This window comes from Papaver somniferum, unplaced genomic scaffold (assembly GCF_003573695.1).
Source record: "Papaver somniferum cultivar HN1 unplaced genomic scaffold, ASM357369v1 unplaced-scaffold_119, whole genome shotgun sequence".
Taxonomy (NCBI): Eukaryota; Viridiplantae; Streptophyta; class Magnoliopsida; order Ranunculales; family Papaveraceae; genus Papaver; species Papaver somniferum.
In genome coordinates, this window is record NW_020620936.1 from 6,210,397 (window position 1) to 6,237,599 (window position 27,203).

The window sequence follows — 27,203 nt, forward strand, 5'->3', positions numbered from 1 at the left end:
GAAGTTAAAGGTTTATATGGTTCAATTCTTTTTGAACATTCTTTTAGAGAGGCAAATTTTGCAGCTGATGCAATGGCAAAGCGTGGTTGTTTATTAGAGGATGGGGTTGGTTTTCACTTTGAAGGTCGACCAGTTTTTTTAAGTTCTATTGAGTTTCCAAATGTAATTTATTATCGTTTTAAATAGGTTTTAGGAGTTTTTTAGGGGTTTCTCTGATCCCTTTTCTCCTTCACCTATCTTGTAAATATCTTTTTTATCAATATATTTTCTTGACTTAGCAAAAATAAATATGACCTCATTGTCACAATTCTTCCATTTGACGTCCCTATCACCTGATTACTTCGGCTCATTCTGTGGAAAATTATTGTCGGTCTCCAATAAAGCAAGACTCCCGACATGGGTTATATTAGTAAAAGCAAGCTGTAGAGATAGCCACTGAATCACAAACTCGGTAAACATGATGGTTTGCCGAGCATTTTTGTTTCGTCCTCCCCTGCAAAACAAAAACCAAAGAGACCATGTGATTCACTCTGATGCTTTTCATTAGCTTGACCATAGATATCTGCAATTACCGACTAATTGAAATATTTGGCTTAAACAAAACTTTTATAGAAAACCAATTAAAATTTGTACAGAAATTGTATACCCGACCATCACCAGCACTCGTGACATTTAGATTATGAGAAGATTACAACTACCTTTTTTCTCGCTTGTTTATACAAAAGAACAGCCTTTCCTCATTGAACTAATTATCAACATCTAAACCTTACAAAATTCAAACACAATATGAAAATTAACCTAATTTAAAAAAGAATCAAGCGTTCGATCGAAAGTAACTAATATGAAATTTAGATAAAGGGTTTGAATTTGATATTACCGAAAGAGACAGATTGCACTAATGGCTGTAAGAACTTCTTTCAGCATCAACCGCAACACCAAATTCTTTGACCTGCGGTGAAATAAGATGAAAAATTCAAAAAAAAAAAAAATTCAAAAAAAAAGAACAAATTCTTGGTTTAGGGTTCGCAGATAACAGACAGCTTCATCAACAGTTCACAACTATCTCTAATTTCCATCTCAAATCGAACACAGTCAAACCCAGATCCAACAATCACCATCTTCGTTGATTCTCGATTGAAACCCAAAATCAAACCATAACAGCAAACACCAAATCTTCTTAAGCAACAACTTCCTGTAACAAATTCAAGTAAAACCCCTCCCGAATCTCTAATTTCTTCCTTAATCTTTAATTGATTAATGGCACTTCCGCTGATTTGAATCCAACCCAAAAATCCCCAATAACAACACAGCCCCAGAAATCCCCAATTACAAAACAGCCCCAGATTTGTTGTTGTTGACTGCCATCTTCATCCACTGAACATTGGACCGATTCGGTGTCACTGAACAGTGGACCGATTCGGTGTATGAAATATGAAATATAGATTTAGGACAAAGAGATTGGGGTTCGTATAGGTTGCAGAGGAGAGAATAAAGAAGAAGTTTAACCATCTTTTTAGTTTTCTTATGTTTAAACGGCCAGATCTAATTTTATGTCAAGAATGGACGAACAGATATATCTTTCGCCCACGATATATCCTGGCCCCAGGATCGCCCGATCCAACGGTGGCTATGTCTCGCGTTTTACTTTTTTTTCCTCCCCCAGCAGCCTTTCCAGGCCACAGGATCTCCCGATCCTACGATCACGAATGACCCCCATCATAACCACCACTTTTTCTTAATAAAGCGAAATATATATATATATATATATATAGAGAGAGAGAGAGAGAGAGAGAGAGATGTTAGAGCTTCACCCAGCTGAACTCACAATATTCTATATATACAATATTCTTGATGGGTCAGTAGACCGACTTTGTTTTACCGCAAGTGCACCGTGTCAAAATGAGTACACAATATCAAGCACGGTTCGTTCCCTCAAGGAGTGTTTTTTTTTTATAAGTCAAAATTTTGTATTAATAGATAACAAAATTTACAACGTATAGTTTACAAGAAAAGAGGTCACAACAACCCCAAAAACTTGTAAACTACTTAAAAGGATAATAAGAAACATTTGGATATTCAACTGAATTTAAAAAAGGTGGTCTTCCATCATAATGTATTCCCACTTCATTAGCAAGTAAACATCCACGCTTAGCCATTTTATCCCTCAAGAAGTGTGAAAACTACTACTAATACTACTGACTAACCAAGATTCAATATTTCAGAAATTGTTGTACTAAGAAAATAAATTAATGTGCAAATAAAGCAATTGTATAAAGATTGTAAATCAAGGATGTGGATCTATTAGGTATACGGAATCCCTTGCAGGTTAAATTTCACTTATGTCTCTCACAAAGGTCTATAATTTTACTCATGCATAATTGCAAACCTAGCTATTGATACATGGAAGATATGACGTTTAAGATTTATCGACAAGTCGTAATACAAGTTATGTTTGTTCTCAACCTTAAGTAGAAATCCTAAGAACTAATCATACAAGGCCTAAATAGTCTAAGAATATTCATAAATCAATTGGTAACAAAGTTCAATGAGAAATTCTAGCAACCTAACAATAGACTATACATGGCATAGAATATGAGAAATTGAATAGAAAATAAACCATTGAAGAGAAACTCAAACACATGACATTAAGCTCAAGTTGGTGAAAACCCTTGTTTAAGAACATAAGTAATATAAACCTACAAGTTCATCCTTCACTGATCAGTTTTTGACCCTGATATGTTATAGATATTGAAACATCTAACACAAGAATAAAACACAAGTATTTTGCAATAGAATGTTCTGACTTTATTGCTATAGCGAAGAACTTACAATGTTTACATCTTAGGTTAATTTTCTGCCCTAGGTATTGCTTCTTCTTCTTGCTTGTTTCCTGCTAGTAATTTCTCTAGTTTTCTGCTGTGTCCTCTACAAGCACTCTAGATGCCTATTTATAGGTTTAGGACTACGCTAAAACTAGTAATACACAAATTAGGAAAAACTCTCCTATTTTTGTAACCTTCTAGAAATAAAAGTCTACTGTTCCTTCTAATAATAGAACTCTACTTCTAGAATTACTTGGAAAGCAATTCAGCGACGTTTTGGACCTAGGAATAGGGTATTCTAATGGGCCTATACCTCAAAAGGGATCAGACCTCCCCCATTTGGAGGTTTTTGGTCCCTCAAAAGCATTGAGTTAAGATGCGGGAAAGTTTAGCTTGCAGACACACTCTTGAGTACCACTTTGCATGCTTTAAACTCTTCCTGTTGCGATGTTATTGGAACAATTCTTGTTTTCCAACTCCAGTCATCTCTGTCTTCTTGCTAAGAATCGGGTCTGCTTTTGTTACTTCCCTTAGAGCTAAGTCTTGCGCAACTTGTAATGATGGCGACTCATTTTGCTCTCCAAGTAGCTTGATTTCTGGTTTCACACGTTGTTTTGTTGGTTCCTTCTGTGACTGTTGCAGGGTGTCTTCAAACCCTTCTAACAACTGTTGCAGATCGTTCTTTTCGGTTTTAGTGCACTCACAAGAGTTTGCACAAACCAATTCACCAGGTTCTTTGACATCTTGTCGAACCGTGAGTAGACTAAACCTCTGATTAGTGTTGAGTATACTAAACTTCTGATTAGTGTTTACTAAATTTTGCGCAGCCAGAAGTTGTAGTTTCTTCTTTTCTTTAGAAGCTAGAATATGAAATCTTTTTCCATCTTTTACCAGCTTCCAAATATTTTCTCTTCGTAAGTACGTTGCATCTCTGTCCCATAGGTAAGGACTACCTAAAACAATGTGACACACATCTAATGGGACAACATCGCATGTCACCTGATCCATGTATTTCCTGTTAATGGAGAATTTGAAGGTACATTGAGCCGTCACTTGCATTTCTGTTTCCTTCTTCAACCATCCTAACGGGTATGGCTTAGAGTGTGGTGCTGTCTTCAAATTCAGTTTCTTCACAAGTTGCTCAGATATCAAATTTTTTTGTGATCCGCTATCAAGCAAAGTAAGGACTTGTGTCTGTCGACTTGAGCATACACCCAAAATAGCTCTTCTTTAACAGATTCTGGTGTAGCTGGTTCTGGACCAGTGACTTTTTCTGTTGTCGCAGTTGCGACCCCTTTTCTTTTCATCATCAGAATTTGGTGATCAGGTTAAGGTGAACCGTCGATTACCTCATCTTCCTCTTCTTTGTTTTCTTCTTTATTGTAGATGGTTGTGGCAGTTTGCTTACGGTCTTTCCACCATGCTGGTTTCAACTCCGGATGCAATTTCCAACATCCTTCCTTCGAGTGTCGATCAGTTTTGCAGTTTGCACAGTATTGGTTGGTTTTGTTTGACATAACATGATATGTCCTCCCCTCTTTATGAGTAGTGTTCACAATCTCTCCTTCGTTTCTTGATTTCCTTGCTTCATAGGGTTGACTCTTCATCTCGATATATATAGCTTTCTTGCAAGCATCGTCAATGTATGTTACTCCAAATAACGCAAGTTCTGTCCGTATAGCAAAAGGTAATCCCCCTTTATACTTCTCAAGGGTTTCTGGATCTCTCAGGTTCACATTCAATGCTATAGCTTGCTTCCGTAATTCAATAGTGTATTCTTGCACGTTTCTCCCTTTCACTTGTCGCAAGAACTGCCATTGTTCGCGCAGTCGTTATTTATAACCAATAGGATAGAACAGATTTCAGATAGTAGTTGCAAACTGCTGCCATGTTGTCTCCGGAGTATCTAAACCTGATGTACATGCCTCCCACCAAATAAGAGCATGACCATCAAGTCAAAGTCTAGCAGAACTTACCCTTTGCTCCTCGGTAAATCCTGTGGTGGTGAAATATACTTCCAAAGACTTGAGTCAGCCATCCAACTTCTCTGGATTCAAATCCCCATTGTATGCTGAGATTTCAATTCTTGCCTCTACTTTGAATGGTGAATTATCTATGAACTCTGGATGTTCTTCCAAATCTTTTGATTCTGAACCATCTTTTGATTTGGAATATGTAGCTCCTAATCCTTTTAGGGTCTCTTTTATATCTTCTATATCAGACTTCAAGGTTTTCATATCTTCCTCCAATTTCTCCATAGTGTTTCCTTGCAGATTCGATGATGATAACGTGGCTGATGTTCTTTTTCTTCTATCAATATCAGGATCTAATGGGAATACCTCGTTACCCTTGGATCGAAGCCCTTCCATTCATCGCCGGAAACATTGCTTAATTACCTGCTAGCTCTAGATACCACTGATCAGTTTTTGACCCTGATATGTTATAGATATTGAAACAGCTAACACAAGAATAAAACACAAGTATTTTGCAATAGAGTCTTCTGATTTTATTGCTATCACGAAGAACTTACAATGTTTACCTCTTAGGTTAATTTTCTGCCCTAGGTATTGCTTCTTCTTCTTGCTTGTTTCCTGCTAGTAATTCCTCTAGTTTTCTGTCATGTCCTCTACAAGCACTCTAGATGCCTATTTATAGGTTTAGGACTACGCTAAAACTAGTAATACACAAATTAGGAAAAACTCTCCTATTTTTGTAACCTTTTAGAAATAGAAGTCTACTGTTCCTTCTAATAATAGAATTCTACTTCTAGAATTAATTGGAAAGCAATTCAGTGACATTTTGGACCTAGGAATAGGGTATTCTAATGGGCCTATACCTAAAAACGGATCATTCACCCTAAAAAGTAGTTTAGCTAGAGATGGTTTTGTTGAAATCCATAGAAAATGATATAAAGATTGTCAAACTAAGAATATCAATAACAGAAAAGAAAAGAAAGCTAAACCTAGTTTTTTTCCCTGTATATGGCGTATCCTCCCAACTGACTCTGTTGTTGTTTATATTGTTTATATAGCAGCTGCCGACTGAGACCTAACAATACTAGCTGAAACCCAATCCAACTGTAGGCCTTGACTTCAAATGCAGGCCAGGTCAACCACATCTTGGTCTCTGTCCATCTAGGAACCAACTTCACCTGTTTGATTCCATTGCGGCATTTTCTCAAGCACCGGACTCATGTCTATAGCACCAACTCCACTTTCCTGTCTGTCTAGGGACCACCCCCACTTTCCTGTCAACTCCTGAACTTGTGAATCTCGTCATCAGTGGATGTAAACACACCTGAATATCCTCCAAAGATCCAGACTTACTCCACTCAAACAAACACCCCTTCATATACACTTCTCCATTTTCCCGATTAACTCCAGCCATCTCCAAATTCAGTTCACGCCAAACCCAAAACTCCATTCCTGCTGTTTGAGCTATTATCCAACTCCAGCAATCCCTCAAAACATCACTACTTTCCTTCAATCGACCAACACAAATTGAGTCCAAAACCCAACAGCTTGTTGCCCTTTCTTTTAATTTCAAAACCCACAAAATTCAATTGATGTTGCTGCATTGGTTCTCAATTGAAAACTTTCGTTTAAACCAATCTCGGGTTCCATCTAAACCACTCAGTCTCAACTGTTGTTGCTGGATTGAGATGATTAAAAATCCATTCAACCCTCTATGTTCACAGCCGAGAACTAATGAAAATACCCGTAGCAGTAACATCAATTCTTCGACCTAATTTTACTCAAGAACAACAAATTTCAGTTTGCACCAGAAATCCCAAAGTCAGACCATATTGTTGATGTCAAATTTCAATCTATGTTGCATACCCACATGAGAACCCCCAGATTCAATCGTCGTTGTTGGAAAAAGAATGAAATTATTGGCTTGAATCTCGACCCCAAAACTCCACAGATCCACTCTCGTTGATACTGTAGAAACTTGAAGTAATCAGCACCTGCATCTCCTGGCTCTTTCTCACTGAATCTCGATCTCTCGCCATTGAAAATGGTTATAATAGTAGCTAGGAAAAATGAGAAATTCTCCACTAAAATTCAAGATTGCTAATAGGGGTACCAAATTGCTTGGGGGTGTACCAAAATACATATAGGACAAAATAACCATTGTCTTTGGGTTGGTACATCCCCAAGAAAAATGGCACCCCCCATTAGCAGCCTTGCTAAAATTGACGCTCAGATCCCTTTTCTTTTGATAAGAAAGAAATGAAGATGTTAGAGTGACAGACCACAAAAGGAATGTGGTAGGAGAGCTGCCACGTTTCACTTTCTTTTAGCACCTATTGGACCTGACTTGTTTGAATAAGCAGAGACCATTCTTTGCCTTGGCCATGTCATGGAATATGTAGCCAAGCAGGTGGTGCGTCCCATAAGCTCCGACTCCTTTGGCAATGCAAGTCGCAAGTGCCAATTTAGCTTCTAAGCCATTTATCCTTCGGTGATCAGATTTCACTTGTAATTCCTGAAAATAACTAAAAACGATATTATTAGCTAGCTAGCGAGACCTAGCTAGTGTAAATGCGGGTATAAAAGTGTCGCACTTTCGTGCTTATCAAATTCCCCCACACTTCCATTTTGCTAGTCCCGAGCAAAACAGAAAATGGACCCGCTCAACAACTGATAAATGATAAGAAAACACCCTACAATAGACCCCTCAACAGTTGATCATAGCAAATTTTTTTAAAAAAATTTAGACCCGCTCAACAGTTGGTCATAACATGCAAGAAAACTCCTAAAATAGACCCTCTCAACAGCTGGTCATAACATGAATAACCTACAGAAATCTAAAGTGTTAACCGCTCCCCCACACTTAATTTTTTTTTGGTAAGTCCAAAATGTATTGATGAATAGCAAATATTTCCAAGGAGTTTACAAGAAAAGAGGTCCTTAGACCCCAAAAACTTACAAACTATTTAAATCTGAAATAAGAGACATTAGGATATTCTAAAGAACTTAGAAAATAAGGTCTCTCATCATAATTCATCCCTTCACCATTCCTCAAAAGACAACCCCTTTTTTCCATAGCATCAGCTGCAAAATTAGCCTCTCGATAAGTATGCACAAACCGAATGGAAACATAATAATCTTGAATCCTTCTCCACCTTTGTCTTGCGAACCAGGGTAAATTAGAATTCTTAAAAGCAGTTATGGCACCAATTGAATCTGACATCACCATGATTTTACGAACTGACCATTTCATAGCCCATTCCAAACCTACAATCACACCATAGAGCTCTGCCAAGAAGTTATTAGTTCGACCTAGCCCAATGCTCATAGCTTCAATGAAATTGCAACCAGCATCTCGAACTACTACACCAGCTCCCGCTTTACCCGAGTTACCTTTGGCAGCACCATCGCAACACAATAACAGTTCATCCCAGTTAGGAGGAACCCAAGAACACTCAATTGGTTGTATAATCTTTACCTGTATATGTCGCACACCAAAACAATTCAAAATCTCCAGATCTTCCGAGGTATTATGCATAAAACTCTTCAAGCGGATAGAGAAACCATGGATCAAATGGAAAGTGCGCTGTTTGAAGAAGTGAATACTCACTGCCGCGTTTTGAAAACATGTCATATTTCTTGTCTTCCACAGCTCCGACCGAATTATCATGTTGGCCAATAACCACAAATCTTTTATAGTGCGACTTTTCCCTTTAGCTGCCTTGTACGAATTCACTAAATCATAATGTGGACTGAGTTTAAACAAACCTGAGCACCACTGTCTGATTTGTGTTGCAAACGGACAACTCCGTATAACGTGCTCTAAGGACTCTTCAGCTTGTTTGCATAAGTAACATTTGTTGGCTAGATCAACCTTGAATCTGCTCCCCCACACTTAATCATTACATTATCCTCAATGTAATTGAGTCTTCCAACGTAAAAGTCAAGATGGGAAAATTCACAAGCAAACAAATAAAAATAAAAGATAAAGAAAAGGGAACAAATCTAGTGGGTTGACTCCCACAAAGAAATATCCAAAGGGTTGTGAAAAAGTGGGGGTCTAAGAACCTCACCCAATATACTTTTAAGAGAATCAACTAGATAGTCAGACTCAATCTTAATAAAAAGTATATCAAAGAGTTATATCTCAATTTCCCGATTGAATCCTAACTCAAGCAAATAGAAATCTAAGAGTCTGATTGAATAGAAGAGAAATAACTTGAACGGCACCAAAGACCAATGTTCAAGGATCAATCAATTTGAATCAACAACCAAAGGTTGGATTTACCAATTGATCGATTCAACACACAACCTGTGATATTTCAATTATATAACAAAATATAATGCGGAAAAGAAATAACACAGACACCAGAATTTTTGTTAACGAGGAAACCGCAAATGCAGAAAAACCCCGGGACCTAGTCCAGATTGAACACACACTGTATTAAGCCGCTACAGACACTAGCCTACTACAAACTAACTTCGGTCTAGACTATAGTTGAACCCCAATCAATCTCACACTGATCCAAGGTATAGTTGCGCTCCTTACGTATCTGATCCCAGCAGGATACTACACACTTGATTCCCTTAGCTGATCTCACCCACAACTAAGAGTTGTTACGACCCAAAGTCGAAGACTTTAATAAACAAATCTGTATCAAACAGAAAAGTCTACAGTAATAGATAAATCTGTCTCCCACAGAAATACCTCCGAGTTTTGTTCTGTCTTTTGATAAATCAAGGTGCACAGGAACCAATTGATATACTGAACCTATATTCCCGAAGAACAGCCTAGAAATACCAATCACCTCACAATGATCTTAATCGACTAGCGAAACAAGATATTGTCGAATCACAAACGATGAGATGGAGATGTTTGTGACTACTTTTCTATCTTGCCTATCGGAGAAATTAATCTCACATTGCACTCAATCACGATAGAAACAACAAGATCACATCACGCAACTACAGATAAAATAGTTGGGTCTGGCTTCACAGTCCCAATGAAGTCTTCAAGTCGTTAACCTACAGGGTCTTGAAAGAAACCTGAGGTTAAAGGAGAATCGAATCTAGCTTATACAACTAGTATCACACAAGATGTATGGGGATTAGGTTTCCCAGTTGCTAGAGTTCTCATTTATATGTATTTCAAATCAGGGTTTGCAATCTAAGTTACCTTGGTAACAAAGCATTCAATATTCACCGTTAGATGAAAACCTGATTAGATTCAAGCTAATATCTTTCAACCGTTAGATCGAACTTAGCTTGTTATACACAAATAAAATGCACCTTCATTTAGGTTTGTGTAACCGCGACTAAACGTGTACACCTAGTTGGTTCAACAATAGTTAACCAATGGTTAGCCATATGAGCACTTTCATATCAACCTTATTTATCTTAACCATAACTAGTTCAAATGACTCAAATGAACTAGTTTAGAGAGTTGTTCAATTGCTTAGATCTCATAGATGTATACAAGACACAATCGAAGCAAAAACGATTTTGATTCACTCGAATCGATTCATTAACATTATAGCCACGGTTTGCAAATATTGCATTCCTTAGTTTATATGTCTTAGTTCATGAATAAACCGTTTTTTAGAAAATAACCCACTTAAGTACGCATACGGGTACGCATACTTAAGTACCCGGACTGAGCTTGTTTTCAGTTCACAAACTGCAGCAAAAATTCACGGGATGTGAACTTCCGACAGTACGCGTACGGGTACGCGGACTTAGCTCCGGTCATCCTGAACCAGCAAAGTATGCATACTTTGGTTCAAGAATTTTGGACTTAAACAAGTATGAATGCACATACAATGTTTATATCCAAACATGGTTATATATTCTAAACTCTCATTTCAATCATTGAAACATGCTTAGAGGATGTTATATATTGGTTGTTCACACACTTTTTCATCAAAGCGATTTTCAAGAGATTGGAACAATCAACATGACTTTCGTCATGAGTAAAGACGAACTTGGCCAAAGCGAAAGCTTACCAACACATATTTCGAGAAATAGATAAGCGAGATAAACTCGGCTCGAAATAGCAAATGTGTATAATCGAAGTCTATATAGCAATACGACTTTTGTCTCACGATAGGAGATAGAGTAGATAGACCTTTGAGTGATAGATAAGTTCAAGTCTCCACATACCTTTTTGTCGATGAAGATCCACCAGTTCCCTGAGTAGTTCTTCGTCTTTGCATGATAAACGCCGTGGAGTCTAGAGCTCAACTACACTTTCTATCCTAGTCCGAGACTTAGCTATAAGTAGACTAGAAATCAAGACTTACAGTTTTGGCAACTAAACTTGACAAACAAGCTTGAGATACCAATGCTTGAGAGTTCGACCGAGCAGTGCTCTAACAATCTCCCCCTTTGTCAATTTTAGTGACAAAACTCTCAATACATATAGAATACAAAATAAATAAACTTTTCAGCTTCTCATCTGCATGTTTGATATCCTTGGTTCTTCAACATTACTCGAAATCTTCGTCACTTCCAGGTACTCCAATGATTCCAAAGATATTCAATGCAGCATCATCGTTGTTGAAGTTCCGTAGCCATAACAATGAGAAAACAAAAGCTCTCAATCATTGTTATACAGTGTCATAGTATTATTACACAACATCAAAGGTCCATTGTATCACAACTTCGACAATAATACTATGGTGATATGTATCACTCCCTCTTAGTCAATACTTCATCTCACATGAAAACCACCCCCCCACATAATGATCCGAAAACCATATGTATTTGTAGTGTGAACTACGCAATAATTCTCCCCCTTTTTTCAATAAAATTGGCAAAGATACGAAAACTAGTGGGATCCTAATGAAATTTCCATAGAGACACTTCATGACCAAAAGAAAGTACATATCAACTTTTTAGATGCAATCATATGTCGAAACTAAATGCCTTCATCAAGGAGTTTATAAAGATTCAAGATAACCCCTATAATATTCCACAGCCACACTCCCTACAAAGATTTGGAAATTAAGCACAACTTTAATTAAGAACTCTCCATCATAAAATGTCATTCCCGAAAAAACAACAAGAGCGACCTTACTTTCACAGGAAAAGAAGGATTTATTTGGACATTAACAAATTACATAAGAATATGAATTTGTACCCAAAAATCTAAATTAAACTAACCACAAGAGAACCTATGAATAATTATCGGAAATTTTCACTTAAGAGATCTTACGGAGTCGCACAGTATTTACATAAAAAATATGGATCGGGGAAGATCAATACTGCGGAATAAACAAAGATTCATTATATTCTTCATCACCATCTGCACAATGACATATAATAGACTTAATCTTTGTAAACAAAACCCCGGGACCTAGTCCAGATTGAACACGCATTGTATTAAGCCGCTACAAACACTATCCTACTACAAACTAACTTCGGTCTGGACTGTAGTTGAACCCCCAATCAATATCACACTGTCCAAGGTACAGTTGCGCTCCTTACGTCTCTGATCCCAGCAGGATACTATGCACTTGATTCCCTTAGCTGATCTCACGCACAACCAAGAGTTGCTACTGTAGTTGCAGGAAATCCTACACTACACCCCTCACAAGATTTCATTAACATTTAACTCATTTTTGGATTAACAATCTTAATTTTGTTGATGAATCTTTGAACAATCTTACAAGAAAAGATAAAGGAATCAAGAATAACCACTGCTCTAGATTTTCTCTCTCCTATTTACTTGCTTCTTACTCAAAAAAGATCTCTCTCCTTTTCTTTACAACTGAATGACTATTTATAGGAAAATACATAGTGGATGACAGCTAATCTGTCCTTTATTTCGGATATGGCTTGCGACATTCTGGCAACCTTACAAATACCAATCTCACAAACTTCCTTATTTTCGCAGGATGGTCACACTTTTCTCATGATTTGGCTGATGTCGTTTATTATGTTGTTTCTGAAGTTATTCTGCGACACTATCGTGTTGGGTTGTTAATAATTTCGCTGAGACATTATTGCTGCGAGATTCTGATCCTACATCTTACCTCTTCTCATATCTTCTATGCGAAGCAGAGAATGATGTGAGAAATGCCGCAGCTATCCATCACTTCATATTCTGTATTTATCACACGTATCCTTTCTCCCATCTGTTTATTGACACGTCTTCTGTAACTGCTGCTTTTCAACCGCTCACGTCTTTTCGCATTAATTGTGTTTATCTTCTCGAAAATCTCCTATATATATACTCTTCTTACTCTCCCTTTTCTTCTTTTTTACTCTCTTTTTCATCTTCTCTGCAACTTCATCATTTTCTCCGTAAATTCCTCTGCTGTAATTTTTCTTCTATCTTCCTTCTTCAATCTTATTAATTCTTCGTCCATTCTCATACTGTTCCCTCTATAGATCTTCACTGTTTGTAATTTTCTTCAATTTTTACGAATTAATCTTCCTGCTGGTGTATTCCATGGATTCATCGAGGTTAGTTTTCTTTTTTCTTTCTTATGGGTTTTGCTGAAATTGATCCTGCTTACTGTCTTATTTGATGATGTTGTTTATGTGATTCCCATACTGTTGTTATTTCAGCAAAAACGCCTCTAATACCAAATTTACGGTTCAGAACCCTAATATTCCCAAATCGCAGCATAAGGTTGTTGTAAACAAAAGAAAGTCTGTGGATCATAAGGTAGTAAGAAATATTATTCTTTTCTAATAACAATATTGTTGCCTCTGTTTCTTATCTGGATTGTGATTCGCAGGGTGATAAGGATGCCAACAAACCTCTCAAGAAATCTCGTCACCTCAAAATCGTCGAAACCTCTGTTCCCTTTCACTTACTTATCCCTTCAAAATCTCCTGCGACATCTTCGCAAGTTAAACCATTATCTCCAGTTCGCGAAAAGGTTGCCTCAGATTTCATCCCTTCAACTGACCTTTCAATGATTGAAACCCCCCTTATTAATCCTTTTGTGAATGAAACTTCTTCTCCTCCTATTGATAATGTTTCCAAATCTTCTATCATTGCCAGTTCTCTACCTGAGCCTCTTCCTTTAAATATTGCTTTCAAAGTTTTGTCTGAGGTTCTGGATGATGTTAAGAAGTCTCCCATCGATCCTGTCAAGTCTGGTGTTTACGAAATTCTGAGTAAGTATTTTGGCTCTGACAGAGCTGCTTCGCAAACAGCTTTTGAAAAAGAGATTGAAACCTTGAATAAGAATCTCCAAATGATGACTTTAGAGTGTAATGCTCTTCGTCTCGAAAATCAAAAGCTTCAGAATGTTTCGCTGGATCGCGACAATCTTCGCAAGAAAAATGATGAACTGAGAAGTATGATTTTCTTATCTGTGTCTTCAATTTGACTTTTTAATGATTTTATCCTTTCCATATTTAATTGTCCTTGAAATCCCTTTTTCGCATGTTAAGCCTTAAACCAGAAACGAATAATGGAGAGATATCAATTTGAATCTGATGTTGAAGAAGCCCGTGTTGATAAAGAGATTTTGACTGATCAATATAACTAATTAGATAACCTCTATTCGTATTCTGTTGATCATATAAATAATCTTACCAATGAAAATACCCAATTTGTTCAGAGGCAAAATTTATTAAGTAATGAAATATCTCGCCTCTCTTATTCTTTAACTAAAGCTAATCTAGGGATGGAAACTTTATCAGATGAGAATAAAATTCTATCTCAAGAGAAGCGAACTTGTTTAAACAAGATGACGATATTTTCGCAACAACTTAGCATCCTTCAGAAAGTATGTGATGACCAAGAACAATCTCTTCGCTCTTTAGAAATGAACTTAAAGAAGTAACAGAGTCATCTATCGCTGAAAGAGATACACGCATTCAATGTAGAATAGCTTTAAGTGTAAAGGCGAACCAACTTAAAGAACAATATTCCAAATTAGAATAATCTTATTCTTCACTTGCGAAGAAAAATGCCTTTCTTATTTCTAAAGAGAAAAATCTTCAGTCTCGACTTAAAGGTTTAATTGGAGATAAATTTGATGATGCGATGGACCGTTGGGAGAATAGTTGTCTGACCTTGATTCAACACCTTATTTCGCAAAAGTAAGGTAGTCATAATAGTTTGAATGCCTTAACTATCCTTTCTTTGTTATACCGTTTTGAGTTCTTCATCTTATTGAAATTTTGTATTCTACTTTTCGCAGAGTCTGAGAAAAATCTTCATTCCTCCATTTCTGTTTTGGGGGATAAATATGCCAAAATTTACAAAGAAAATGCACTACTCGTCTCTGTCCTTATCGGTTCTCGCGACCGAGCAGAAAGAAGACTTGATTATCTTGCTTACTTTAAGGATATTCAAGATAGGAATCATCAGAGAGCACTTCTTTGTCAAGTTTATCTCCGGGTTGAAGTTCTTGTGAATGAAATTTTACTGTCCAAATCTCTTCCTCCTATATCAATCGAACCTTTGGAAGTAGATGATGATGAAATTACTCGTCCTGCTGACAGTGATTATGATTATGAAAGTGGTGGAGAGAATAATCTTTTGGAAGATGAAGAAGAGATCCCTTCTAAGGAAGCAACTGTTGGTGCTAATCAAGATGGAAGCGAAAAAGAAATCCCTTCTAAAGAAGTAATTGCTGGCGATAATCAAGATGGCGGCGAAAAAGAAGTCCCTCTCGAAGAAATTATTGTTGGTGAAGATCAGAATCAAAATGAGAAAAAGGCTGGCGATATTGAGAACATTGGCGAAGATTTTCTTATCTAATTCTGTCTTCTTGAACTGTTTCATCTTTATTATTTCTTGCGAATAATATTCTTCAACCAACTTTGGAATTAATTTTCTCTTTTAGTATTTTGCTGGCGAGAAAGATAATGCCTCTTGTTTACTGATTCCCATACTTGCCTCTCATTATCTTTCTTGCGAGAAATGATCTGTTATGAATACTTATAAATATTTTGTTTTGTCATGTGGTCTTATTTTTCCTTCCTAATTAAAGGTCTTATTATGCCACCTCTTATCATTGCGACAAAATCGCAGGACGTCTTTGCATTTTCATGCAAAAACCCATTGATCTTTCCTTAACTTTTTCTTTTGTATTATTGCCTCTTCAGGATTGTTGCGACAATATGATAGGCCTAAATATTCTTGCGAAAACAAAGCCCCATGACATTGTCGTCGTGCGAAGAAATCGCAGGACGTCTTCGCATTTTCATGCGAAAACCCATTGATCTCGTCTTATCTTTCTCTTTAGTATTATTGCATCTTCAGTATTGTCGCACAAATATGATAAGCCTTAATACCCTTGCAAGTAAAAAGCCTCATGACATTTGCGTCTTAAGACACTTATCAGCTCCCTAATGGAGGGTGCCGCCCTTATCTCCCCCCTGGTTGCCCCTTCAAGGAGGCGTACCTCTACCATACAAGGTTGGCTCCTCCCATCCGGTCTTAACAAAAACTAGTTGTTTTCGCAGCCTCTTATCCCTTTTACCTATAGGGTTTATGGTTACGAGACTGCACCCTAAGTGGGGTTTTCTTCGGGCCGAGTGCAGTATAAGCCAAGACTTGTCAAGAATGGCAAGGTACGCTCCAGACGCCCCTGGCACTCTTGACTCAACCGTGTACCTCGGCGCCTTGGTCAGATTCTGCACTCCTTGGGAGAGTCCTTATTACCTTAGTCGCCCAACCTAAGTCATATGCTTAAGCTGAGAATCCAAGGTGCTTCTCCCGGATGGGCTTTATTGACCCCAAATCTCCATGACTCGGGTTCCGGGGGCGGTGTAGCCTTTCCCTGAGCCATGCAACAGGTACCCCCTTATATGACGTACTTTAGGTCTTACATTTGCCTCTTGCGAAATTGTATTCGCGAACTAGGTTCGCCCCTTTCTCTTTTGTTCTCTGATTATCTCTGCGAAAGTTTCGCATATCATGATCTTGTTTTGATATGAATACTCTCGCAACTATTCTTTCATTGAATGTTTATTCACAATCGTTATGTTGTGTCATACGTAACTTCTCAAAGCTTCTTATGGATAATATCTCTTTAAGTACAATCTGTTCCATGGTCTGTCAAGTCTATGACCAACATCTCTACCTTCTGGATCCATTAATTTATAAGCTCATGTCCCAACTATCTCCTTAATGATGTAAGGTCCATCCCATTTTTCGCTAACTTTCCACCATTTTCTCGCTGATATATTGGTGTCTCTCGCAGAACTAAATCTCCTGGTTGAAATTCGCGTACTTTGACACGTTTATTATATTCTCGGGCTAATCTTCGCTGATAATTCTCCATATGCTGTAAAGCTCTTTCTCTTTTTTCTTCTAACTCATCAAGTTTGCTTAAGATCAAACCCGCACTAAGATTTTTCTCCCAAGCTTCTCTCTTTGTTGCCGGAATAACAACTTATGTTGGTAACACCGCTTCGACTCCGTATGTTAAACAAAAAGGTGACATTCCAGTAGCTTCTCTCCTAGTTGTGTTATAAGACCATACTGCATTATGTACTTGTTCGCACCATGCTCTATGATGTCCTTCTAATTTTTCCTTTAATATATCTGCAATTGTTTTGTTTGTTGCCTCTGCCTGTCCATTAGCTTGTGGATATAAAGGAGTAGACTTTCCACGTTTTATCTTAAATGCATTAAGTAACATTTCTATGTTCTGTCCTTCAAACTGTTTCCCATTATCAGATACCAACTGCGCGGGAATTCCGAATCTGCAAATGATATTTTCGAATATGAATGTAAAGACATATTTGTCGCGAATATGTTGTACTTCCTTTACTTCTGTCCATTTTGTGAAATAATCTGTTGCGACTATTAAGTATCTTCTTTGTCCAGATCCTGGTAAAAATGGCCCCACAATATCTAAGCCCCACTTTCCAAAAGGCCATACACTGGTTGAAGATGACAATGGTGCTCCAGGTGCATGTATTTTCTTTCCGTGCCGCTGACAATCTTCGCAACGTCTTGATATTTGTTTTGCATCTTCGTGCATGTATGGCCAGTAATAGCCTTGCATTTTTGCTCTATGTGCCAAAGATCTTCCCCTGCTATGATTGCCAGCATCCCCACTATGTAACATTTTTAGCACCTTTTCTCCTTCTTCTCGTGTCAAACATCTGAGTGATGGTCCATTAAAGGATTTTCGGTATAGCAACCCATCTCTTAATTCATAATTTGTTGCGCGGATTTTTAACTTGTGTGCTTCCAATCTGTTTCTTGGTGTTTCTCCTTTCGCCAAATATGCATGAAGTTCTGTTCTCCAATCTGCGATATTGTTCGTTTGTTCTTCTTCTCCACCTTCTGTCATCATTACGTTCACTTCTTCTTCTTCTTTATTGATTGATGGTGACAGAAGTGTCTGTATTTTTATGCATCTCGCAGTTGGATATGTCATCATGCTTGAGATGAAAGCAAAAGCGTCTGCGAGTCTGTTATCCTTCCTTGAAATGTGCCTTCATTTTATCTTTGGGATTTTCGCTGAAAATTCATCAACGAGCTTCTTGTATTTCTTCAAGGATGGTTCATTTGTAGTGTACTCTCCCTTTATTTGGCGAATAACTAGCCGCGAGTCACTAGTGATCCTTGCATTTTCTAGTTTCATTTCTATTGCGAACTTTAAGGCATGTACCACAGCTTCATATTCCGTTTCGTTATTAGTGGATGCGAATTCCAATCTGAATGAAAAACCCATCTTCGCTCCTTCTGGTGAAATTAAAACAATTCCAACTCCATTGCCTTCCCCATTTGATGATCCATCTACCAATATCTCCCATCTATTTGGTTCTGTTAATCAGTCTTTTGGATCTCCATGTTCTTCTTCTATGTCCATCATTTCCTCCACCGCTTCATCATCTTCTAAAGGAAATTCTGCTAAGAAATCTGCGACAACTTGTGATTTTGGTGAAGATAATATTTCATACTTGATTTCGAAATGTGCTACTTGTGCATTCCATCTCTCCACCCTACCTGATATTTTTGAATTCTTCATCACTGATTCAATTGGTACTTTTGTTGCACCCTTATTTTGTGTGCTTGAAAATATATGCGATGTTTAAATGCGGCGTACACTAATGCTAAAATTAGCTTCTCATTCTTTGAATAATTCCTCTCTGCAGCATTAAATGTTTTGCTGATGTAATAAATGGGCTTTTCCACTCCTGCGTCTGTTCGCAATAACACAGCGCTTAAAGCATGTGATGTTGTCGCAATTTTTTTTTTTTTGCTAGGTCAAAAAGGTTTATTAAGCAAAAAAACGTAATTACAAGAATTACAAATTTGGAGCACACTTCTCCATACCCCCATAAACCAAAGGGGACTAAATAACGAATAAGAAATAACAAAAGCCATAACCACAAAAAAGAAAAACTAAAAGAAGCTACCTATATCTATAGCCAACTCCTTTCAATTTACTTCTGCTGCTACCAACTCTATACGATTTGCTCTTAGAAAAAATTCATCCATAATATCTGTATCAAAAGCATAATTACCCAAGACATCCTCATCTTCATCCTCATAAAACTCTCCGTCTTCATCCTCAGATGCAAAGTTACCAGGGACAAGCTTAATATGAGATAACTTACTAGGAGATTTTCTTTCCATTTGCTCCCTCTTTTCTACCAACCCCGCTTGAATTTCCGTGTTAGAGCTCGGAGACTCCTCAATAGACTTGCTAGGGGAAGATTCCAAACTTGAATCAGGTTGTAAAGAACGCTTTGCTATAATCTTAGCAGCCTATTTGGCAACTTTCCTAGCTTTTTTCCTTGCTAAAATGTCAGCATCAACCTCACCACAACTTTTAGAGCCCATACTAACATCTGAGTCACTAGATTCCACTTGTTCCTCCTCCTCAATAATAACCTTATCAAGGCCTAACTCAGATGCTAGAACGCCAAATTTATTTTCAACCACAACTTCAGTTTGCATCAACTCATCCGAAAAAGGAGTATAATCATTCTCAAAAGGAGTAAAAGAGAAAGTACCTTTGTGAGGGGATTTCTTTCCTTTCACTTCAGTCCATTCTTCTTTAGAAAAACTCTGTGCAGCCATGTCTTCATGATTTTTACGTAAAGCTCTATCTTTCTTAGCTGCAATATTATTTTTACAATGAATAAACTTCATCTGAGCCTCACGCAACTCAACAGAAGATTGAGAAAGCTCCTTTTCCAATTGATTTTCTTCATCAATAACGTCAGTAGGGGTGCTTTTTAACACGGACTGGACACCAACAGTTTCACGAGCAGCTGTACGTGCATTATCTTCAGTTTCACGAGACCCAACAGTTTCAATAGGATTTGGTTTGCTCACGGATTGTATTCCGGATTCAGCCACATAGTTTGGTTTGTTCAAGACTCTTGTCTGGGTTTCCAACTCAGACATGGACTGAACTTTAGAGTTTTGGTCGGACTGAAATTGAGTTATTTGTTGCCCCTTGCGTTTTTGCATGTTCTGCATGAGCAGATTGTGAACGTACAGCAACCATATTATCCTCCATATTAACCTGATTCAAAGACTTCTCCTCCTCCGCATTAGGTTTAGCTAATTTTGCTTGCCAAACTTGGATTGTAGGTTTATGAACAATCTGTTTTTCCTTACCAGCAGTCTTCATGTTGTTCTTCCTTTTGCATTCACCATCAACATGCCCAATAATATTGCAAGATAAACAAAATTTAAGTGAATTTGGTATATCAACATATTGCCAAAAATTTTTACCTCCAGCAGTGATAGAGATGCACTCAGGAATATGCTTTGCAAAGTCTATATCCACCAAAACAGCTGCGAAATGACCATATTCCAGATTTAGGGTTCTTTGATCCACCACAATGGGTGTTCCAAGGATTTTCCCAATAGAAAGTAATGATCTCTCAGTCCATATCTCAATAGGGAGACCAAGAAAACGTACCCAAACAGCAGCATGGGACGTTCTTTGTTTATCAGGATTAAAACCTGGGTACCAATCAATCAACCTCAGAATTTGTTGATTGACAAACCACTTTTCAGCACGTATCTTCTCCTTGTCCAAATCTGAAGATAACATAATAACAAAGAATCCTTTGCTCATAGGTATAAACTTACACCTATTCTTAAGTTTCCATTGATTTTCAAGGATTTTTTGAACCTCAACAAACTTTAAACCTGTAGCATCCAGCCTAGCTATGAAGCTATATTGAAATGGTTTGCACCCTTCCTGATAATAATCATTAGGAATGACAAGAGCTGGCTCACCTTCAACAAGAGTAGGGTTTGGTAACAAAGAAATATCAATTGAAGTTGGGTTTAGGGTTTTACGTTCCCTAACTTTTTCAGCAAAAGAAACTGGTTTATCATGATTCTGATTTGAGCTATTAGGAATATTAACTGAAGAATGAATCATCATGAATCAACGTATTGATTCTGATAATCCAAAAACGTAAAACTTGAAACCCTAAACGTGAAAAAATTTGGTTTTCCAAAATCGCCAAAAAGAGAAAAAAAAACGGACATTCTCTTTCCTCCCCCCTTATCTTGCAATGGTCTGCTCCATGTGATGTTGTCGCAAGATAGATCAATAGTTCTTCTCCTGGTTCTGATTTTTGTAAAATAGATGTATTCATAAGGTGTTCTTTGATCCCTTGAAAAGCTTTTTCACATTCATCAGTCCATTTGAATTTCGCACCCTTCTTGAGTATATTGAAAAAATGTTTACATATGTCTGATGATCGCGAAATGAATCTTTCTAGCGAAGCTAAAAGTCCGTTCAATTTTTGTACATCCTTTATCGTTGCAGGTGTTGGCATGTCACGAACTGCTTGTACCTTTTCTGGATCAACTTGTATTCCTTCTTTTGATACAATGTAGCCTAAAAATTTTCCCGATGTAATCCCAAAAATGCATTTTTCAGGGTTCAGTTTAATGTTATGATGCCACATCTGTTCAAAAATCTCCCTCCAATCTTGTACATGATCTTTGGCTTCTTTACTCTTCACCAACATGTCATCCACGTATACCTCTAATGTTTTGTGTATCCATTTCCCGAACACCTTCTCTACCATTCTTTGATACGTTGCTCCTGCATTTCACAAACCAAACGACATTTTTGTATAACAGTATAAACCTCTTGGAGCGAAAAAAGCAGTATGCTCTTGTTCTTCTTCAGCGAGGGGGATTTGGTTATAAACTTTGTACCCATCTAAAGAAGACACTCCATTATTTCCCGCTGCTGATTCAACCATTTGAGGAATATCCGGCAATGGAAAACTATCTTTAGGGCAAGCCTTGTTTAAATCAGTGAAATCTATGCAAATTCTTATCCCTTTATTTTTCTTCGGAACAACAACCATGTTTGCTATCCACTCTGGGTTTTTTTTTTTTGCTAAGTCAAGAAAATATATTGATTAAAAAAAATATTTACAAGATAGGTGAAGGAGAAAAGGGGACAAAGTGACCCCTAAAAAACTCCTAAAACCTATTTAAAACGATAATAAATTACATTTGGAAACTCAATTGAACTTAAGAAAACTGGTCGACCTTCAAAGTGAAATCCAACCCCATCCTCTAATAAACAACCACGCTTTGCCATGGCATCAGCTGCAAAATTTTCCTCTCTAAAAGAATGTTCAAAACGAATTGAACCATATAAACCTTTAACTTCCATCCATCTTTGCCTAGCAAACCAAGGAACGTTATCTTCTGCCAAAGCCTTCAACACACTTGTAGAATCTGATCTAATAACAATGCAAGCATACCCCCATTGAACTGCCCACTCCAAACCCACAATAATACCATACAATTCAGCCAGATAATTAGAAGTAACTCCCAAGCCAATACACATTGCACCAACCACTTCACAATTAGCATTCCTTGCAACAACTCCAGCTCCCGCCACCCCTGGATTACCTCTTGAGGCGCCATCCGTGCACAAAAGCAATTCATTATCCTTAGGAGGAATCCAACAACACTCCTTAGGATCAGTAAACTTCACCTTTCTATGCCGAACTCTAAAAAACTCCAGAATTCTCAAGTCATCCAAAGAATTATGCATATAACTCTTCATACGAACTGAATAATCTTGCATCAAACTAAAAACACGTTTTTGAAATAAAGACCAACAAGGGTTCTTCTTTTCATACACTTTTTTGTTTCTAGTGAACCATAATTCTGAACGCACAACCAAATTCACCACCAACCACAAATCCTTAACAATACCACTATGATTTTTTGCCTTTTGGTAAGAAGTAATAATATCATAATGAGGTTTAATTTTGAAAATACCTTCAATCCACTCCCAAGCTTGACGCGCAAAATTGCAGCTCCAAAGAATATGATGGAGAGATTCCTCCTCAATCTGACACACACTACATTTAGAAGCAAGCTGAATTTTAAATCTGCTACGTACCTTATCAAGAGTTGCACACGCACCACGAATAATCTTCCAGTTCTGAGCCGCCAAAGAAGGATGCACCACCCTCTTCCATAACAACCCCACCTCCCTCAAAATAGGGTATTTCTTCCTTATCAACTCCCTTGCTGCCTTGACCGAAAATTTACCTTGTAAATCAGGCATCCAAATACGCCTATCCACTCCCATATGAATTTTTGGTAAATCATGTTGAACCACACCGGCACTTAAAAGGAGCTGCGAATGAACTCCTTGAATCTGCCAATCACCTTGCACAATAATATCACAAACACGAGCTGATCTGTCTAAATCTGTGCGATTTAAAACACTAGCTAAGGTTGTATTTCCATACCAAATATCAAAGGATAAAGAAGTATCCCTACCGTCACCAATAAAACATTTCGTGTTATTCACCATCTCCTGATGAACCCAACGAAGACCAGGAAGAATAGAAGATTTCACCCCCGCCATCTTAATACGACCATCCCTACAAGTGAATTTGGCTTCCAAAAACCGAGCCCACCTCTTACGTGAAGATTTTATAGACCACCACAATTTCATCAGTAAAGCTTTATTCATAGTCCTTAGGCTAGTGATCCCAAGACCACCTTCCTTTAAAGGACTACAAATCTTATCAAAACCAACTACAAAAGCTCTAGTAATTCCCGCCTCAAGCATTTTCTGTAGTTCTTCTTCTATTTGAGGATGGTAGGTCGTTGCGATTTTTCTTATTCCCTGTTTAAATGGTCTCACATTCTTGTTAATCTCCAACTTATGACATGCAATTGATGGATCTATTCCAGGTATCTCATCCATGCTCCCCGCGAAAATATCTTTATATTCCCGCAAAAGATTGACAGTTCTTTCTTCCTATTCTGCATCCATCTTGGTTCCAATCCTCAGTATTAGGGGTTCTTCCATAGTCCCAACATTTATTTGTTTTGTTGGTTCTGCCGCAGTGTAACTGGCCTTGGGTTCTCCCATTGGTGTTGGCTCTTTTATCATCTTCGCAGGTCCATCTCCTTCCTCCGAAATTTCGCTGGGTATTCCTTTACCTTCTTTTGCTCTTATCATGTACACTCTAAATTCTTCCTCTTTCTTTGCCTCCTTTGCTATTTTTCTGCGGAATTGACGCTTTTTTGCTCGTCCTTCATAATTCTTTACTTCAATTTGATAACATAATTTCGCATTGTCAATATCTCCTCTAATTTCACCTACTCCATTTGGCATGGGGAACCTGATGCAATGATGCAACGTTGATGCTACAGCTTTAATTGCGTGTATCCATGGCCTCCCCAACAGCATGTTATATGGTGATTCCATATCCACTACGCATAGTGTTACTTGTGTTTCGATCTCTCCTAGTGGAATTCGCACCACTATTTCTCATTTAGGTTTTGTTGTAGATTTTCCAAAGCCATGAACAAGATATGTTGAACAAGACATTTCTTCATCTTTGAATCCCATTCCTTTGAACGCATGATATAATATTATATCCACTGAACTTCCTGCATCGACTAAAGTTCTGTTCAATATCCATTCTTTCGTGGATTTTGTTGTTGTCCCCTTCTCTTTTCGTGTAATATGTACTGTAATAACCAATGGAGATGTGTGGCTCAAATTTTCTTTTGGTATTTCTGCTGCCATGAATGTGATTTTTTGCTTTTCCCAATCTTTCAAGGGTGGTGTTTTTTCTACCGCCATAACCTTCCTTCCTTCAAAATCTCGTTTATGTATCCTTCCTTTGATGTTTTCATGGAATTCATTAACCATTGTTTTTCTTATCATATTACACTCCAATCTTTTGTCATCTTCATTGACTCTAATCATATTTCTTTTAACCGGTTCACTGATTTGTTTAATCATTTTCTTGATTTGAATAATCTCAACAACAATCTTCAATTTTCAATCTTCAGTCCCTGTTTCTAGCGCCATTATGTAGTTGCAGGAAATCCTGTACTACACCCCTTACAAGATTTCATTAACATCTAACTCATTTTTGGATTAACAATCTTAATTTTATTGATGAATCTTTGAACAATCTTACAAGAAAATATAAAGGAATCAAGAATAACCACTGCTCTAGATTTTCTCTCTCCTATTTACTTGCTTCGTACTCAAAAAAGATCTCTCTCCTTTTCTTTACAACTGAATGACTATTTATAGGGAAATACATAGTGGATGACAGCTAATCTGTCCTTTATTTTCGGATATGGCTTGCGACATTCTCGCAACCTTACAAATATCAATCTCGCAAACTTCCTTATTTTCGCAGGATCGTCACACTTTTCTCATGATTTGGCTGATGTCGTTTATTATGTTGTTTCTGAAGTTATTCTGCGACACTGTCGTGTTGTGTTGTTAATAATTTCGCTGAGACATTATTGCTGCGAGATTCTGATCCTACAGCTACGACCCAAAGTCGAAGACTTTAATAAATAAATCTGTATCACACAGAAAAGTCTACAGTAATAGATAAATCTGTCTCCCACAGAAATACCTACGATTTTTGTTCCGTCTTTTGATCAAGGTGAACAGGAACCAACTGATATACCGGACTTATATTCCAGAAGAACAGCCTAGAAATATCAATCACCTCACAATAATCTTAGTCGACTTTTTTTTTTTGCTAAATCCAGATTGTATTAATGAATAGCCAATATGTACAAAGAGTTCACAAGAAAAGAGGTCCTAAGACCCCAAAAACTTACAAACTATTTAAATCTGAAATAAGAAACATATGGAAATTCTAAATACCTAAGAAAATCCGGCCTTTCATCAAAGCTTAACCCTTCACCATTTCTAAGATGACATCCCCTTTTTGCCATACAGTCAGCTGCAAAGTTTGCCTCACGAAATGTATGAACAAAACGAATAGAATCATAACTTCTATTAACTCTTCTCCACCAGTGTTTAACAAACCAAGGAAGATTTGTACCCGTCAAGGCAGCAATAGCTCCCATTGAATCTGAACGCACAAGAACCTTTCTCACATTCCACTTCAAAGCCCATTCTAAACCAACAATAACACCATAAAGTTCAGCTAAGAAATTATTTGTAATTCCTAGCCCAATGCTCATAGCACCAACAAAGTTACAATCCGCATCACGCACCACAACACCAGCCCCCGCAACACCTGGGTTTCCTTTGGCCGCACCATCACAACATAATAAAATCTCATCCCTATTAGGAGGATGCCAAAAAACTTCAATTGGATCGACCTGATGTACCTGCCTATGAGCCACACGGAAGTGGTTCAAAATCTCCAAATCTGCTGAAGTATTACGCATGGAACTCTTCACCCTAACAGAATATTCATGAACCAAAAAGAAAACTTTCTTCTTGAAGAAGTGAATGCTAGTTGCCATATTTTGAAAACAAGCTATATTTCTAGTCTGCCACAACTCCGAGCGAATCACCAAATTAGCAAGAAGCCATAAATCTTTGATAATACGACTCCTACCTTTTGCTGATTTATATGAAGTCACAACATCATAATAAGGTCTTAAATTAAACAAACCTGAACACCACTGCCAGATTTGCGTAGCAAACGGAAAACTCCATATAATGTGCTCCAAAGATTCCTCATCAGCCTTGCATAAGTAACATTTGTTGGCTAATTCAATTTTGAATCTACTCCTAATCTTGTCTTGAATAGCACAAACCTCTCTACAAATCATCCAATTCTGGGCAGCAAGTTTTGGATGAATTTCTTTCCTCCACAAAAGACCATACACCGCTGAAGTTGAATACTCCCTTCTAATGAGATTCTTAGCTGATGAAACAGAAAAACGTCCATTCATCTCCGGCATCCAAATTCTACAATCCTTCCCTCCTTGCAGCAAAGGCAAATCATCCAAGACTACCCCAGCACGCATCAAATTCTGAAGATGAATACCCTGCAACTTCCAAGTATTATTATCAATAATATCACTAACCTTAACATTTCTGTCGAGGTCAGTTTCATTAAGCATATCAGCAATGCTCTCATTCCCATACCAAACATCAAAATAAAGAGATGTAGCCCTCCTATCACCAATAAGAACCTTAGAATGCTTGTCCACAAT